Below are 16,370 nucleotides of genomic sequence, written 5' to 3' on the forward strand. Positions count from 1 at the left end.
GTATCAGAAAATGGATGGATGGCTATGTTTTCTGAGCAATGGTTCTAATTTTTGCCATCTTTATTTTATTGCAAAGTACACTTTGACTTTGATTTTAAAAGCTGCAATATGAATAATTTTCTTTGAATTTAGAGAAAATTATGATTTTTTTCCCTTTCTTTCTTCAGAGGAGGTGGGAGCAGTTCCTTCCTCCCTGAGCAGTGGGACTGCACCTTCTGCCAAGAAGCTGAGGGCAGTCTGATTTTGCCTTAGAGGCAAACCCTGGAGTACACTGTAAAAAGGGATTTGGGGTTTTAGTCAGCTGGACTCATGTATTTATGCTGAGTGAACTCAGTGCCCATTACAACTAACGAAGATGAGTTACAACAACTTCAACTTGAAAAAATACTTAAAAACTCAAAATCATCCGTTCAGTTAACTAAAGAAATCGCGTTAGGATTCGTATTTTATGCAATACGCATGCGCCCTTAATATGACGTCATGGTCACATGATGCTCACAGTCGCGGGTCACATTTGAAATTTAGCGAAGAACCTGGCAGCCATGTTGGTTAAGAAGTGGACTGTACGTTATTATCAAGTAAGTATTTCTAGCTTTTTTATTCCAAAGCATTAAACATCCATACTCTGCCTCAGTCAGTCACCACAACTTTTAATGCATATTTCATGTTTAGTTCGTTGTGGCTTTAGGCAGTACAAGTTTGCTCGCTGGTTAGCTAGCTTGCAAAACCTGTTGACTTAACGTCAGATTTGATTAAATCTGCGGTTAGTTTTGGTGAGCGGATATAGTCTTTATTCTAAATATTTCCCTTCTTGATATTTAGCTGTCTCGGATGAATGCACAAACCGTTGCTGCTCCCACTCCCTCTGCAGAAAGGGTTTCTGCATTTTGCACTGAACAAACAAAAACGATTTGACGAGAACGCGCGCACATGCACACGCCTGTCTGTACTGATGACTGAAGTTCTGTAATGTGATGTTAAAATTATATTAGTGTGCATGCTGTAAAGGTTGCTGCATGTCTCTTAGAATGGGCCCACCACCATCATCATCATCATCATCATCATCTTAACGTCCTCTCCTCCTCCTGTCTGCTGTCAGCGGCAGGAGGAGGAGAGTTTGGTTTTCTCCATCATGGCTTTGAAACTTAAATTCAGTTCTGTGAGATACAGAAATTGGGTAACACTGTATATAACCACAGTTAATAATTGGTGAATTGATAGTTTTACTTTTCATAAATGATATTATTATTATTGATATTAAATAGGAGTACTAATATTAATAATGTAATTACTTTGTTTCTCATTAAGTCATTTTGTGACACAAACTATATGTTATATAGTATATATAATAAAATACACACATCATTGTATCATATTTCATAAGGCATGACAATCAGCTCTGACAGTATAATTTATAAAAATCAAATTATGGCAGCACTAATTACTGGTTCAAAGAAGGTGCTAATTATTGAATTGTTTCAATGTAAAAAAATAATACATTAGCTAAAGTTTGTGTATTAAGTTATCAAAGTGTTACAGTGTTACAGATTGTTTGATCATCTCTTTCTCTTTGTGCAGTTGCAGTTTTTTAGAAGCCAAGCTGCAGTCAACACACAGAAGCAAAAGGTATTGCTAAATTTTAATGTATTTGATTTTTCTATTCATTCATATTAATTTTACTACAGTTAAATCATTAAAATCAGTTCACTTAACATTATTAATTTTTTTTCTGTTTTTGCAGTGTTATCAGTTGTCATTCAGTGTAGTTTCTAATAAACTGAAGTGTCTCCATATCTAAATACATTAAAACCTGGAAAACAGTTTTTTTTTCTTCTTAGTAAAAAATGATTTTATGCTTCAATGCAGGCTGTGCAGTGCAGTCAATGAGGTGTTCTTGCAAGTGTTGTATTTAGAGTACTTTGACTGGGTGAGGACTATTTGGTAATTATGCATTTTTTGAATGTTTGCTAGACATCTTGCTGTAATGTCACCTAACATGGACTAAAATGAAAATATTGTACTAAAATTATGTAATGTCACCTCTTCATATAGGTCCTCATGTAATTCACAAGGCTGATGGACCTCAGTTCATTCTATGAGCATCTGGACAGCCGTCTATTCAGTGGTTCAGGTCAAATGAGGGGGTTAAAGTAATTACATCCATACTGGAACGTCTTCACAAGGATGTGAGTACATTTCTTTACTTTGAAATTGTTTCAGTGCAATAGAGACTTGAGACTACAGACTTGCCAGTATACTCAGTGTTTGTCACAAGCCCAGATAAATGGGGAGGATTGCATCAGGAAGAATATCCGGTGTAAAATCTTTGCCAAATCATACATGTAGATCAGCAAGAATGAGAATTCTATACAGCATCAGCTGGGGTTGTCTTATGCAGAGCTGTAGCAGCTGCAGATAAAGCTGAAGAGCCATACCATGAAGGTATGGGAAAGAGTTGTAGAAGAGAGGTGACGGGCAGTGAGCAGCAGGATGGTTTCATGCAGAAAATGAGCGCAACAGTAGAAAGCCAGTAGAAGAGTGAAGGGGGAGGTTTACAAGATGGTAGTGAGACCTATGTGATATGTGGTTTGGAGACGGTGGCTCTGACAAAAAGACAGGAGGCAGAGCTGGAGGTGGCTGGGTTGAAAATGTTCAGCTCTCCATTGGGAGTGACCAGGATGTAGAGGATCAGAAATAGTAACATCAGAGGGAAACAACTTATTCTCCAAACTGCTTAAACTGAGCAGATTAGAGAGGCAAGGCTGAGATGGTTTGGACATATGCAGAGAAAGGATAGTGGATATACTGGACAAAGGAAGCTGAAGATGGAGCTGCAAGGCAGGAGGAAGACCTCAGAAGACTCATGGAATGAGGACATGCAGAGGGTTGGCATGGCAGACGAGGATGCTCGGGATAGGGTGGCATGGAGGCAGATGATCCACTGTGGTGACCACTAAACGAAGCAGCTGAAAGAAGGAGAATGTATCAATAGGGATAAGGCAGGAGGAGGAAAGATGGAAATGAAAGGAGTGAAGCGGATGGGAATTAGGAGAGCGGGTGAACCTAAATACTAAAAAGGTAGATTTAATGTTGCCAAGTCCCTTCTCTGATCTACTTGTGTTAATCATGTAATGCTTCCTTGATTTATTTTTTTCTTTTACATTTATTATTAGTTTGTATATAAAAATATTTTTTATTAAATAAATATTGTCTTGTAAAGTTCAAGCATCACAGTGTGGAACCAAAATGTGTACTTGAAATCACTTGTGGACTGATGGGCTCATATAATTCTGATGGCAGCTGTATGCTCTGTTGGCAGGTATTGAATCAAAGACAGTTGGGCAGCAGCACTGCAGAGCCTACCAGGGTACGTGAGAAGAATCCTGCATTTCTGAAGATGTGTGAGGTAAGAGTTTATCATTTAAAATCAGACAAAAAACAAAACTAGTTCACAGTGAGCAGGGTAACACTTGTGCCCCCTGGATGCTGAATGATATGACAAAGGATTACATAAGCACTGACACCTTTGTTTTGTTTTTCATGAAGCCCACAGATCCTGAAGACAACATCAAGAGAATGATCACTGGAATATTTTATTGGTTGAAGATGAGAGGGAACCTCTTCCAGCTTCCTACAACGATGTTGACATTGTAATCGAGGAAAAACTCGTCATCCGTCACCTGCGTGATGCCCCCAATGCTTTTGTGAACCTGATGGGAATGCTGAACATTCTGAACCTTGAATGTCCAAAAGACTTGAAGTACACTTTTGAGGTAATCCAGCACCTTTTTATGGGAGTGACTTTTGACTTGTGTACTGCAGGAGTCCACTCTGAAGAATAAATTGCTCAGGGATGGGAAGATGTTTCTGCACTTGTCGTAAAGTTACTGTACTCGTGATGTTGTCCTTTGGTGCCAACATCACTGAAGAGCTTTATAAATCTACTGCTACTACATACTGCAGTTTATTTTATATTCTGTGTGCTCTCAGGAATAACTGTCTTTGAGACACTTGAATTTAATAATTTTGAACAAGTCTCTTGTTGACATTAATGCAATAAAATTCTTGACTGAAATACATCTTGAGATATTTTTGTGTGCATTATGATTATGTTTAAGATGGATTTGTTCATTGTTGAATTATAGTAGTTTTGTAGGTATTAGTTTTCTCATTGAAATAAGCTTTTCCAAAACTTAAACTGTAAAAACGAATTTGTTGACTCAACTTGACTTAGTCAAGTAAACTTGTTGCTTTGACTGAGTTAAGTTTTGAAAATGTAAAGCTTCAAGTGAACGACACTGAAATAAATGAGTTGATCCAACATGCTGTTTGTTGACTTAACTTTTCATATAAATTAATTTGGACTAAAAATGATTAGTTAGTTGAACTAAAAGCATGTAATCTGAACTCCGTTTATCGAGTTCAGATTACATGCTTTTAGTTCAACTAACTAATCATTTTTAATCCAAATTACTTAACTTTTTATATAAAGTCAACAAACTGCATGTTGGATCAACTCATTTATTTAAGTGTAGTTCACTTGAAGCTTTACATTTTCAAAACTTAACTCAGTCAAAGCAACAAGTTTACTTGACTGAGTCAAGTTGAGTCAACAAATTAGTTTTTACAGTGTACAAACGAGTGAAAAGTAATTTCTTGTGCTTGTTAAGCTCCGTTACTGTAAGCTACTGTGGTAATATATGAAAGCGACCCCCACAGTGTTAACACAGTTGTGTTAAAATGATTTACATCCACATAAGACCTCTGTGACACAAACAGCATGAAGAGACCTCAATCTCTTTTCACAACAAGTCTGCATAGCACAGCAAAGCTCTGTAAAGGAGGGAGATAGCTCAGCTGACGGACAAAAATCAACATAAAAACAGATTAAATTGAACTTTAAATGCAGGATTACAGAAAGAACCACAGAGAGTGCACAGCTCCCACCTTCAGACCTCTACTCAGTCTTAAGACAGAGAAATTCATCCATGCACTCAGACTATCATGACCACCGCCCCTTCCTAGGCATAAAAACAGAGTCTGGACGCACAATAATACCATGCAGCAAATATTAAAAAGTCTTGACTTTCTTCTTGTAATCACACCAGAAAGTGAAACCTGATATAAAGTGCTAATCATTTGTGTTTATTTGACAATATCACCTGGAGACATGCTCCCACAGAAATCTCTTAGCTGTACTGAAGGACTCGCCAGTCTGATGGATACTTCCACAAAAAGAATAGAAGTCAGACATGCGGCTTTCAGCTTAAAATGTGCTTTATTTTAGAACCATCAATAAATAACTAACCTATAAATCAAACTGAGCACCAGTGCAGGGACTTAAAAACAATAAAATGATTCAATAAAACCAACAAGTATTAAAATAGTTGGAGGATTAATCACTTCTTCAGACTATTCAGCACAGTTGAAAGGGATCAAATGGTCTCACTACACTACAACACTACAACCCACTATCAAAATAACCACACATAAAGCAGGCAGGTAATGCCTGAGGCCACCTGTTACTCAGCTGGATCCCAACACCGACCTGTAACATTTCTGCAGAGTGTAACACACAAAGACAAATCTTTAACAAATTCAAGGGCACTCAGAGAAGACAGCCTCACAGTTTAATGGACCTTCATTTCAAAAGAGACTCTGCAGTGGCAGTCTAGGCTTGTAAGGCTTGTACCGCAGGGATTTATGTCCCTGAGGCAGCAGGTTAATTCCAGGTTGGTATAACCTGTTATATTCTGGAGTTCTTTGGACAAACATGATTGGTTGAGTTGTTAAAAATCCAGGCAGTTCAAATTCACTGGTAAGTGAAGTCTGTTCAGGTGTCTTAGTGTTATTTCGTGTGTGTTTCTAACAGCCTGAACATTTGCAATAAGACCATTTATGCTTATTTTTCCTTTCCTTTCCTATTTTGCCTTTCTCATGCTGACTGTTTGGACCTTGACACAACAATCTCACACACATCCCAATGAATGCACTGGGGCAATTTGGGGTTTGGGGTACTCTGCACATGTGGACTGGAGGAGCCAGGGACCGAACCACCACGACCCCATTTATCCCTTGAGCCACAGCTGACCATTAAAGAAGGCAGCAGATGAATAAGCAGTGGTTTGTTAAAGGCCTGAACACAGTGAGGGTTAGAGGGGCCCAAAGGCCACACTGGGCCGGTTTAGGTCAGCGTTTCAGAGGAGCTCTGCTGAAACACAGAGCTGGTGTTTTCAAATTTAAAGACCCCGGTTTTAAAATACACTCCGTTTGGTAAAAATACCAAAGGGCTCGATCAGGTCCACCAGCTCATTTTTGCCCTGAGGTCCTCCAGCCTTTTTTTTTTTTTTTTTATCCAGTCTTTTTTAAAGCAAACAGCACATTTGAAACTTTTTTAGGAACACATCTTTAACCAGAAATACCAGAAGCAAAGGGAAGAGGGGGCAGGCGAAAGGGAGGAGGCACAAACATGCTGACAGAAACTGGAAGAATGTGGAAACAAAGAGAGATGGCCCTGAGCGGAGCGCGAAAAACACCTGTGCTTACAAAACAACAATGAGCCTCTTCTCCCTTTACATGCTCCTTGTTACCCATCCCTGGGGGAGCCACACGTGGAAAGGCAGGGGGCCTTTAATATCCTTTGGTGGGTTTTGACCTTTGACCCAGACCACTTCACAGTGGGCCAGTGGGATTTAGCAGTATGGCAACCAACCCTGAATATAAAGCGTGTATGGAGGGGGTGGCATTCTGCAGCCAAGGTCAAAGCAGCAGCACTACCTGTGTAGATTTTTATTGCCACGTGTGTTGGTGAGTCTTTGGTCTCATGTTTGTGTAAATTGTGAGCTCTGGACAGAGTGACTCCAGAACTTTAATTTCTCCACATGAGCGTTCACATGACCTGGAAGGCTTCCATTACTGAGGCCTTTCCCTTTATCACCGTAAAGTCCTTGTTTTCCTTTCTTTCTGTTGACGGGAAGACAAGTCTTTAACTGAAACCCTTCATCAACACAAGCGCTCCCACGCCCTAAACCTTCCTTCTGTCCTTTCATTATTTCTCAATGAGAATTCAAACTAATCTCTCTTTTTCTTTCTTGCTTTCCTTTGTGGCATCTAATCAATCAGTCGCTTTTCTTATAATCAGCTCCCTTTTTGTTCCTTTCCCACCACGGATTCTGCTCCTTGGGGAACGTTTGGGTATTCAACAGCAAGAAACAGGTCCAGGCCTGGGGTTTTGAGCCATGTCGACAAAGCTGCAGACACAGCTGGCCGCAGTGAGGATGAGAACAAATGGGAGCATAATGGCAGTGCTACAAAGTGGTGGAATAAAATCAGGGGGAAAAGGGATTTTCTGTCATGGCCGGGGAGGCGAGGAATGGCTGACACGAAGGACTCCAGAAGTCAGCGTAACTGAAAAGGGATTTATTTAAGCAGGGGAAAAACAAATACAAAAATCTTGGAAGGGAGACGACGGGCAAACACAGGGAACACACGGGCACACAACATCAACGACGCGACAGAGAACAAATGAAAACTGAGGGCTTAAATACACAATGGGTAATCAGGGCAAGAGGAAACAGCAGGGAACAACAGGTGAGGCAAATGAAACTAATCACACGGGGGGAAGCAAAACTAGACACGAAGCACAGGGAAATCATACTGACAAAATAAAACAGGAAGTGATAAACCAAGGAACACGCAGACGAGTCACAACACGGGGAACAAGACAAACATACTGGGAGGGGAAGCTCAGGAAATAAACTAAACACAAAACGCTGGGCAAACGGCCCAGGACGTGACATTTTCAGATTATAATGTAAAAGAGAAAGAGAGTAAATCTTCTTTATATGATGTTGGTTGACTGGATTTTATTTTCTACCTGCCTGTTTTAGCTGTCTGTCATCTCAGCCATGTTTTCTGAGTTAGAAGTGATTATTTGAGAAGGTGGAGTTACAGTAAAGGTTTGGACACACTGGTACTGTAGCCTGCTTGGTATTCAGTCTGTATCCACAGATGCAGATACCCTCTAATTAATCAGCACTCAGTAATATCCAAATAAAATCCTAGAATTTCAAGAGAAAGGCGACGGTGCAGGACTCGACACCGTGAGATACATGCAGACTGTAAAATGTGTTTAGGAGCATGTGTGAATAAAAAGTGACTCAGCATTCAGACCAAGCAGTCTCTGTTTTTCTTGCTAACAGAGCAGTAGTGAAGATGGTGCTGCTGTCACAGGTGGTGGTAACAAATTATTCTGCAGATTTAGATTATTACTATAAAACACAACTCTATTAATAAACGATGCTGTATCATCATAGATTAAGCAACCCAGCAGTATACAAGGAATGAAAATTAGCATTTATTCCCCCCTTTGGACACTAAAATGATCTACTGGCTTTAAGGACACTGAAATGGTCAACATTTTGGTTTATTATTGGCTGGGTGATTTATGGATGTCTAATAACCAAGAGGGCTGAAGTGTCCAGCTGTGCATGCTGTTGAAGTAACCTGAGCAACCCTCGCTGATAAAAGAGTCAGTGAAAAGCTGGAAGTGTGACGTCCCTGCAGACACATCACAGAGAAGGGTTTCTTACCTTCAGGCAGCTTCACAGAACAAGCTTTCATAGTGGAGTGGAGTCTGAGGTGCAGGTCTTTGTAACTGAACCCAGAATCTTTGTTCCAGTCTTGACATTAAATTACTCTGCATGTTATTAGATTCTTGCTTTGCCTTTGACCTCTCAGAGTCCTCCAAAGCTCAGCGAAGGGTGGCAGATATTACATTTACCTGGATTCTCGACGTGCAGTGCAACCCTTAGAGATAAAGCTTTATTTGAATCTAAATGGATTCGTTGGGACTGTATTCCTGGTAGAAAGTGCTCTTCAGTGGAAACTGTTGGTATCGAGGTCTGTAGAGTATTAATAGCAGAGTTCTCTTTATGAGTTCTGAGGGCAGACGTTCATCTCCACTCAAAAAAAGACCTGTAGGCTTAGATCAAGTTAGTCTTTAAAGGGCTTCTTTTAGATCGGATAAAAAAGGTGCTGACAGCTACTAAAGAGAGAAAAACCATGGTGAGAATGGTGCAGCCATGCCCGTGCTGACACTGGAGCGATTTCAGAAAAAAAAGGGTTTATGGCATGCACTCCAACATTTGTATTTTCCTCTGACAGGATGACTGTAAATCATTATTGCTAGGCAAACTTTCAGCCCCAGGTGTTTTTGACTCCTGGGGTTACTTCAGGACCTCTATGTGCAGTTTAGCAGTACAGCATTGACTGAGCAGCTAATTGGTCTGAAATACAATAGAGCAGGTGCGCCTGTTTGCAGTGCAGCCAAACAAGCTGTTTTAAATAATGACACAACAAATTCAACTTCCATCTGATTTATTACTACAGGGTAGAAAACTGTATCACTTCAACTTCTCCTTCTCCTCACTCCTCATTACTCACCAACTCAAACTGACAAAAATAATAATGCAATAAAATCCCCTGTCTTGTTTTGTAGATGCCTCTAAGACCTTTTTAAAGGCATTTTTAAGCTTTTTTTTGTCAGTACAAATAATAATATATAGAAAGAGAAATGTCCTCAGCTCAATTTTAACATTACGCCCACTGGCATCTTTGTTCATCTCACACATGCATCCACAGACTGTGTGTCACGGTGCGTGGAAGCTGACTGAGTGAAGGGTGAGGACCCAAATGCAGGACTCAGATGCAGGCACATGGAGTTTAACAAAAAGCAAGTCTTTATTGTGGCTGATGGCACGAGCAACGAACAAGGCAGGTTACAAAACAAAAGAAAATCGAAACTTGGGAACTAACTGAGGAACACTAGAGACGCTAGGAACACAGGAACGAGACACTGCCACTATGATAACAAGATCCCGACAAGAGACAAGGGGAAGACTGAGACAACATATACACAGAGGGAATGAGGGGAAAGAGCCGGGAAGAACAGGTGAACTGAATGACACTAGGGAGGTGGCAAAATAAAACAGGAAGTGAGAGGACAAGGAAACAAAAGCAGACACACTGAGGAAGAAGAGAAACTAAGCATCAAACCTGAGAACATGATTAAACAGACTTAAATGGAAACAAAGGGCAAGAAACCAAAAGCAGGAATCACAAATGCAAACGGTTAATCCACAAAAGCCTTTTTAGTTTCAGACCTATCACATCATCACATCACACAGACACAGATACCTGCTAACAAATAAAGTCCTGGAATTTCACTCAGCAAAACTGGAGCTCCACCTTATTGGATGGTCTGTTAGTCCAATGAAGCCACAGCAGTGGTCAGATAATTACATTAAAAATGCTCCAAAAGGCTCCAACAGAACAAACACGGTCCAGAGGTTCAGTTCAGGGACTCCAGTTAACTGAGGTGAAGCCTAGCAGGCAGCTAGCAGCTACAATCACCTATGTCACCATCCACCTGTCAGTCAAAGAGGCCACGCCCCTAATAATGCAAACTTTAAGCCTTAATTCAATTTAAACAGTTATAGAAACATCCTCCCTCAGCAGAGATGTTATGAAGGGGGGAGTTACCTCCTGAGACCAAAGCAGTGTCTCTATCAGGCTGTAAACATGTTTATTTCTGCTGTAAAGCTTTAACATGGGACTCTGTGGGGACTGACTCACTGTGGAGCCTCATATGTGGATGTTAAAGGAACAGCAAATATCAGCCCTTCTGCATCAGCTTCAATTTTCAGGTGTGGTGTTGCCTCTTGGTCAAAGCATGGAAAGTAAAATGGCCTGTGCCACATGACGATGACTACAGTGAGTCACTTTTAAAAATCAAGAGTTTTAAATGTTTTGTAAGGCTGATTTAGCACACCAACCATGACGATCTCGTGGTACTGACCTTGTATCTGTCATTCATGATCCATTTGCATCTTTGCTCACAGCTCAGCTGAGATCACTTCATCACTTACCAGCTCTCAGCTCTGGAGCACATTTGAGTTAACCTGTGGGTATTCAGTTCAGTGATTCAGCTCCATTTTTCAATCAACACTGAGATGAAGTGAAAAGAAAGTGAAGCATTATTACATGAAACACAAACACCATATGTCAATCACATTTTTCCATTTTTCCTAGATTAAGGCTCTTTCTTTCAAATCTTCTTCCTTTGCAATGGTTTACTGGCATCGGACGTTGAGTTAGCTCCACCAGCGATTAAAACCAACTCCTACTCACATCGCTGCAGTGGGTGGAAGTGGGCATTAATTTTCATTTTCTTGTGCTGTTTTTCCTGAAATTTGGTGAAAATTTGTGCTGCATTTGGATGGACATCAGGCTGGAGATGCTGTTCAGATATTTTAATTGGTAAATTTGGTGCTGTTGTGTCATCCACATAAACATGGATCCACTTCCACAATTTTAAATAGATTTTAGTTACTGTACAGTTCACAAGGATTGAAATTATCTCCATCCAAAATGACTGCAACTTGAGCCTAAAGACAAAGCTATACACCAAAACTGATTCTCTTGACTCACATTTTTCATGGTTAGGTTTTTCCATAAATACTCAATTTTTGAAACTGGAAAAAGAATTAAAAACTACCAAATTTGGAACCTCCTTTATGTACACTGAGGGCTGCAACTCTGAAGAAATTCACAGTATGAAGATAAAATTTTGCAGCAGCGCTTCATTAAGCATACTTAAGTTATTGCAGCTGATTGACTGAGATGAAACTATGCTGACAGTAGATATCATGTGTGTTTATAAAACTCTGGAAGGACTGGACTTAACACTTTAATTTAAAGCACCTGTACTTATTAAAGAACCATATTTCCTACACTGACATTAAACATTGACACTGGAAGTTAATCATGCGCTGCCCTGCATCACTAATTGCCCCGTCTCCAGGTTTGCACTATGATTATTTGGAGCAGACAGACAGAGAATGAAAGGAGGAGGAGGAGGTGGTGATACATGATGTGTGAGAGGAAAAAGAAGCTGTCCTGTTGAGATTGGGGTTTATGTCTAAGTGCAGCTCTGAGTGATGTGAAGTGATTTGGAGAATGTTGCAGCGCGTAAAGCCCTCATCTCCACGACTTAAATTTATTCTCCTGTGGTTCTCCCTCATTGAGCACAGCATTACAGGAGTAATCTTTCCCCCTCACAATACCGCCGTCTTGCTCCAAAGCGCTGTGCTCTCATTCTCTCCCTTCTTCGTGTCCATTTTTGTTTCCTCTTGACCACTTTCTTCTGTTTTGTTGTTCATTTGTTCTATTAAATTTCCGTTTATTTTATTGTCTTTCTGGTTAGACCTATTAAAAAGCAATTTGATTCTCTAGAAACATTTCTGGCAGCACCATGCTTCTATATAATAAAACCAATTATCAGAATATTATCTTCAAGTTCCAGGGCTCTAATGATATCATCCTCTGTTGCACCATTTGCAGTCATCCTCTTTAAAGGTATCCAACAAAATGCAGACCAACAGGTCAGATATGTTCATGTTCTACTGTAATAATAATTTCCATGTATGTATCACTGACATTAAATGAGTAGTTTTACTTGACAGAAGGGATTCAGTTCAGTGAATAAGCAGCAGATTCTGGACTGTGTCCCCTCAGAGGTTAGCACTTTCGACAGCTTCATATTTCATAGGTGAGAAGTTGATGATGAAATCTATGTGGAACATTAACAGCTGACTGTCACAACCTGGCTTGTAAGGCCATGACAAAAAAAAGGTGGACACACCATTTGCCAGTTTAAAATGATTTATTAAACAACAGAAATAGAGAGAGATGAGGTGTGGAAATCAGTAGGCTCAGTGGTGTACGGTGTGCATGTGTGTGGAGATGTTTGTAAGTGTTGCAAATGCAGCAAATACCAAAACCTAAAGAAAACCAAATGTAATACAAGACATGTTGGCAACAGGCTGGTGCACAGCACTCAGAAGGAGGTGGGGTTTATAGTCTGGGAACACAGAACACAGGTGTTCCCAGCTGGCACTGGGAAATCCTGACCTGCTCACCAAAAACCTGAAACACCTGAAGAACGAAAACAGGCAGTGGTCATCACACTGACATTGAACATTATGAAACTACAATATTATAAAGATAAGAGTCTAAAACAAGTATAAAATCTCAGGTGGATGGTGGTGTAGTGTTTAGCACTGTTGCCTCATAGCAAGAAGGTCCTGGATTCAAAACCAAGCCGGGGTTTTCCTACATTGTATTGCTGATTATAATGCAGAGCTGAGTCAGCAGTTGGAACTTGGGCTTCTGAAACCTGTTCTCCAATGTCTTAGGTTTCATGGTCATGTTAGCAGTCATGCTAACGAAAGAAGAAACGTTAAAAAAAAGGAGTCATAGTGTGGTAGATGGTTATAAAGTTTCTGAAAGGTTGCCCAGAGGACACTTGGGACAGCTCGTGGCAAAAAAAAAAGTCATCTGCCGTGACCGGTTGGGCTGAGGGGAGAGATACAAAAGACATGCTGTGGAAGAGAGCCAGAGATTAATATCAATTAATGATTAAATGCAGAGTGGAGTATAAACAAAGTAAATAAGGTGAATGAAAAGAAACAGTACATTATGGGAACCCCCCAGCAGCCTAGGCCTATAGCAGCATAACTAAGGGAGGGTTCAGGGTCACCTGATCCAGCCCTAACTATAAGCTTGATCAAAAAGGAAAGTTTTAAGCCTAATCTTAAAAATAGAGAGGGTGTCTGTCTCCTGAATCCAAACTGGGAGCTGGTTCCACAGAAGAGGCGCCTGAAAGCTGAAGGCTCTGCCTCCCATTCTACTCTTAAGTATCCGAGGAACCACAAGTAAGCCAGCAGTCTGAGAGTGAAGTGCTCTGTTGGGGTGATATGGGACTATAAGGCCTTTGAGATAAGACGGGGCCTGATTATTCAAGACCTTGTAGGTGAGGAGAAGGATTTTAAATTCTATTCTAGATTTAACAGGGAGCCAATGAAGAGAAGCCAAAATGGGAGAAATCTAGAGGTCATCCAGGCCTTAATGTCTTTAAGACATTCCTGTAGTTTAACTAATTGATGTGCATCATCTCGCTTCATGGATAGATAAAGCTGAGTATCATCTGCATAACAAAGAAAATTGATGCAATGCTTTCTAATAATACTGCCCAAGGGAAGCATGTATAATGTAAATAGAATTGGTCCTAGCACAGAACCCTGTGGAACTCCATAATTAACCTTTGTGTGTGAAGAAGACTCCCCATTTACAAATTGGAGTCTGTCAGATAAATATGATTCAAACCACTGCTGCAATTCATTGCCAAGAAGCTAACTGGGTTAGGCTTTTGGCAATAAAAAAAAATTTGGTTAGGTGCAGGAAAGACCACGTTTTAGGTCAGATTAAATGGCTGCAATGTTTTCTTTGTTAATGCTCAGTTTTCTTGGTGGACAGTAATACGTCCCCTCTGGACCCTCAACAGCACACCTGCAGTAGACACAAAACATACTTCTTATTGAAATCGATCAATTGTTGTGCTGATGAAAAATAATTTGTGTCCATGAACAAAGAGACAGATTTCTTGATTTCATTTTTGTGACTGACTTTTTGCCATGAACCTGAGCTGATCATACAGACCTCACTCTGGCACAATGCAGGTCATCATGCCCACACAGGACATTTCCTTTTCATTCAATACAGAATGAATAGGGACATAATGTTCAGTGTTCTTTGTGATGTCCTGATTCAGGTGTACGCTGCTGCCATCGATTACCTCTCTGCTTTTTGAGGTTGTTCCATGCAGCCTTAAAGACAGAGGAGAGGACTCTTTCAGTCACTGCAGTCTTCTCTTGCAGGGTGTAATCTCTCTCATGCACCGACTCTGTTTTATCTCATGTTTTCTGCCCACCTCCTCACCCTCCTCATCCCTCTCTTTCTCTAAATCCTGCTATATCCCAGGTAGGTAAGTAGAGCTCCTCTGTGGGCTTAATGAGCTGAGGAAGGGGCCCCGCTGGAAAAGACCAGCATGATCACTGCTACCTCTGTTCCCATTTAGGGCCAGGTTTCGCTTCACAGGACACAGAGGGAGAGGGAGACAGTGGGGAAAGAGAGAAAGAAAATGGAGAGGGACTGACTTTAACAATAGCAAAGTAACACCATCCACCTGCTGCCTGCCTCATATCTTTTTCCTTTCTCTCTCCCTCTTCATCACCCACAACTTCATCATAATTCATCCCCATTCCTCTCATCTCTCTCAGCAGCCGCGCCACAATCATCGTATCTCTGTTTTCTTATGTGACTCTTCAGGATTGGACAAGCTTCATTACCCCCTCTTTGATGTATTTCTTTCTTTTTCCTTTTTTCTCCTCCCCTCTCCATTTCCCCGAGCTAGTTTGTGCTCTCAGGTTCATGGCTTTAGAAACTCGATCTTCCTGTGAGAGCTGTCTGATGTTTTTTATCTCATTTGTTGTGGTCTGATTTATGTTCCTTTGCAGTTCACACCGTCCCTCATTGTTGTGATAGTTTGGATTCATTGAGTTATCCATGTATGTGTGGCTAACGGACCGCACGTGGAAAAACTGATTCAAGAGCTTGAGACAAGTCAAGACCGGAAATCATGAAATGAGTTTAGCAAGAGAATGCAGAGAACTGATTATATATCTCCTAACTTCGTGGTAAACAGCTGGTGTTGATGGGAATGCTCTTACTTCTGTTTTCCTTTTTTAATTAAAAAAGAAAAACAGAATAGTTTTAAGTAGATTCACTGAGTGCAGCAAATATGACTTTCCTGGAGACTAAGAAGTCTAGAATTGGGTATCTGCTCGTTAAGCTCTGATGTATCGCCCATGTTTGAATGTCTCCTGCATTCGATGATGCTTTTGTCTTTGTAACGAGCTGCAGTTCTTTGTCTCGTCTTTTTGAAAACACATAAATCCTCCAAAACTCTTCAGCTTTTTATCAGCACTATTCATGTGCTGCACATCTTTAAGCTCAGCTAAATTAAGTTGAGACAATTGCAAATGGAAATATTAATTAAAATAAACCTGAAAATTATTTTAAGAAATATGGAACTCAAACCAGAGACTGCTAGGTCAAAATCCCATTTTTATCACTACCACCATCTTTAAAGGTACATTTTGTAGTTACTCTTGGGAAAATTTAACTAAAACTTTCACCCACCACCAGGGGGCAGCATTTCACCACTACATCTTTAGAGATCATTTCATTACCTAACTTTTGACATTTCTTTGTAGCCCTACCCCTATTCCCTCAAGAGGCTTTGTCTTTTCCCATCTCGCATTTTAAATAAAAATGTGTTTTTAAAGTCTTCCTGGGTTGACTCACTGCACCATCTTCTGGTGCAAAATGGTATTACACAAGTACAGCAAAGCTCTTTTATAGCTTCATTTAATATCTCTTCGACACAAACCACAGACATTTTGGACATG

General features: G+C 40.4%; 1 long non-coding RNA gene across 1 annotated transcript; it reads left to right on the plus strand.

Annotated features, from left to right (window-relative positions):
- Window positions 1-487: 487 nt before the first annotated feature.
- Window positions 488-2,148, plus strand: LOC115776225 (uncharacterized). The gene is made up of 3 exons (XR_004019427.1): window positions 488-578; window positions 1,579-1,626; window positions 2,053-2,148. It is a non-coding gene; the product is annotated as an uncharacterized LOC115776225 (long non-coding RNA).
- The last annotated feature ends 14,222 nt before the right edge of the window (window positions 2,149-16,370 follow it).

This window comes from Archocentrus centrarchus, unplaced genomic scaffold (genome assembly GCF_007364275.1).
Source record: "Archocentrus centrarchus isolate MPI-CPG fArcCen1 unplaced genomic scaffold, fArcCen1 scaffold_29_ctg1, whole genome shotgun sequence".
Taxonomy (NCBI): domain Eukaryota; kingdom Metazoa; phylum Chordata; class Actinopteri; order Cichliformes; family Cichlidae; genus Archocentrus; species Archocentrus centrarchus.